This window comes from Ambystoma mexicanum, chromosome 2q, assembly GCF_040938575.1.
Source record: "Ambystoma mexicanum isolate Mex_15411 chromosome 2q, UKY_AmexF1_1, whole genome shotgun sequence".
NCBI lineage: Eukaryota > Metazoa > Chordata > Amphibia > Caudata > Ambystomatidae > Ambystoma > Ambystoma mexicanum.
Genome location: NC_090924.1, coordinates 691,623,401 through 691,625,900, shown reverse-complemented (window position 1 = coordinate 691,625,900; position 2,500 = coordinate 691,623,401). Strand labels below are relative to the sequence as shown.

The 2,500-nt window shown below is 53.0% G+C and overlaps 2 non-coding genes across 2 annotated transcripts in view; both read right to left on the bottom strand.

Moving 5' to 3' along the window:
* TRNAL-CAA (transfer RNA leucine (anticodon CAA)) overlaps positions 1 to 109 on the bottom strand; it is a 112-nt gene extending 3 nt beyond the window's left edge. Inside the window, exons 1-2 of the tRNA in view lie at positions 72 to 109; positions 1 to 43 (exon numbers count right to left, since the gene is read on the bottom strand). The exon at positions 1 to 43 is cut by the window's left edge and continues 3 nt beyond it. This is a non-coding gene — a tRNA (tRNA-Leu). The remainder of the gene's footprint in view (positions 44 to 71) is intronic.
* A 1,322-nt stretch (positions 110 to 1,431) lies between these two features.
* Positions 1,432 to 1,504, bottom strand: TRNAV-AAC (transfer RNA valine (anticodon AAC)). Its single transcript has one exon. It is a non-coding gene; the product is annotated as a tRNA-Val (tRNA).
* Between the last annotated feature and the right edge of the window lie 996 nt (positions 1,505 to 2,500).

Sequence of the window (2,500 nt, the reverse complement as noted above, 5' to 3'; positions counted from 1 at the left end):
CAGGAGTGGGATTTGAACCCACGCCTCCAATCGGAGACCAGAACACCCAGATGCAGGGAAGAGCTGCGTCTTTTGAGTCTGGCGCCTTAGACCACTCGGCCACCCTGACAGCTATGGGCAGGATTGGGAAAGATTCTTCAGTACCCAATGTCGCCAGGTGCCAGCGCCGGTTTTCATGCCCCGATCTCTGCATCAAAAGTACCCAAACACTCACTTAAGGACCCAGGGATGGCAGGAAACGCCCACTGATGGAGCCAGTGGACAGTTTGCAGGGTGCAAATAAGGGCTGGCCTCAGATCACTCATGGCGTAGTGCCGGCCTCAGTGCTTTAAGTGGGCCGGGGCCTGCCGGGGCCGGGCCCTGCCAGTCTCCAAAAAGTGGGGCTGAGCCGGGGCCCTGCCGGGGCCCCCCGGTCCCACCACGCCATGGCAGGACGCATTATCCCGCCACGGCCGCAGCCGCGACGGGAGATGCGCCCGCCAGTGTAACGTTAGGCAAGTGGACAGAAGTGCCAGCCAGCCACAGCGTCGCTGAGGCTGGCTGGCACTTCTGTCAGTCACTGTAACTTCCCTGATGACCCCCCATCTGAGGGGTCATCAGGGAATTTACAGTTCCTTTGTTTGCCCTCGCCAGGTCACTGACCCTCTGTGAACCTGCAGGCTCCATGATCTAATATGTAGATTAGATCACGGAGCCCGCGGGTTCCCAGGGGGTGAAAGACACCTTGGGCTCTGTGATCTCTGCTCAGAGCAGCGATCACTGAGCCCGAGGTGCCTGTCTCCTTTGGCAAATCTTTATAAAAGATGCCTTGAAATGTGTACGTTTCAAGCCATCTTTTATAAACGTAGAAATATTTCTACGTTTATAACAGACGGCTTGAAACGTACACAATTCAAGGCATCTTTTATAAAGCTTTGTCGACGGACAAAACCACCTTGGGTTTTGTCCGTCCTCAACGCTTTATAAAAGATGGCTTGTACGTTTCAAGCCGTCTTTTATGAACATAGAAATATGTTACAAATGTCTATGTTTTAAAAGGTGGCTTGAAAAGTACACAAACCATGGTAAGGTAAGCACACAAGTGTGCGTAACTTACTATGGTTTGTACACTTTCAAGCCACCTTTTATAAACATAGAAATATGTAACATTGCTATGTTTATAAAAGAACGCTTGAAAAATACATAAACCATACCAGTACGCATACAAATATATAAATGCTCTACTACATTTATATATTTGTTTGCGCACCCTACTATGATTTGTGCACTTTTAGGCCACGCCCACAGCGGATATCACGCCCCCAAACGAGGGCCCCCCCTCAATTTCTTACCCCACTTAAAGCACTGGCCGGCCTGTCCATACCTGTCGAAACCTGCATGCGGTCAAATGTGTCCGATTGACATTGTGGAAATAAAAAGAAACCAGCACCATGTTTCTGCCCGGTCTCGAACCGGGGACCTTTCGCGTGTTAGGCGAATGTGATAACCACTACACTACAGAAACAGCTCTGCTAGGCTGCGCTCTAGTGTGCTGGGACAGCTTTCAGTTGAAAGGCTTTGTGGCACTGATGTCTCATGGGGCCCGCTGGTACCTGCCAGGTGGCACACACCAACGTGAAAGTTTGGCGCAAGCCTGCGCCGGACCTACATGGCAGCACTCACAGCACCTCACACACAGGCTGCAGACACATACAAAAGACCAAGCTGGATGCAACAGTGGCGCGAGCCATGGCAGTCCCCACCCAGAAGGCATGTCCAAACCTTTATACATCAGCTCGCCGCCAGCGCATCATTACAAAGGAGGGGGAATTTCCAACACTGCCTCTTGGGCAATGGGCTTAAAAGCAGCCAACCATTGGCGACGGGCATCGAACCAGATACGGTCACGCACAAACTATTTTTGGGGGGGAATTGGGGACTCTGTGTTTTTTGTTTTCGGTGCTCCAAAAAAAAGGGCTTGTCCGGGATTTGAACCCGGGACCTCTCGCACCCTAAGCGAGAATCATACCCCTAGACCAACGAGCCACCGCATGCAGAGAACAGTGAGGGGGAGGGGGTGGTCTGCTTACCTCACTTGGCGCCATGCCCCAGTCGCTCCACGGCCTGACCCCTGCGTGTCACGTGGCCTGCCCCTGGCGCAAGCGCAGAGGACTGAGCTGCCTCTCAAGCAGAGAAACAAGAAGAAGAGCGGCAGCCTTCGCTGGCCAAAGGCCATCTGCTGCCGCTCGATCGGGCTCGATCAGGCGAGATATATGTGGCCGACCGGCCTAGAGCGCAAACCTGTGCTGCTCAGGGTGGGCAGCTTCCCAGCAGGAGGATGTGTCTTGAAAGCCGACAGAGGCAAGAAGGCGCACTCCCTCAGCCCGCTCCAACCTCTGGATTCCTGCGAATTTCAGAAGAGAACTCTGGGGCAGCATGGCTTCTGTCATCTCCCAACAGCCTCTCTGTTCTTGCTATGTAAATACCTTTACATCCCCCGAACTGAGCATGTCTGTTTTTT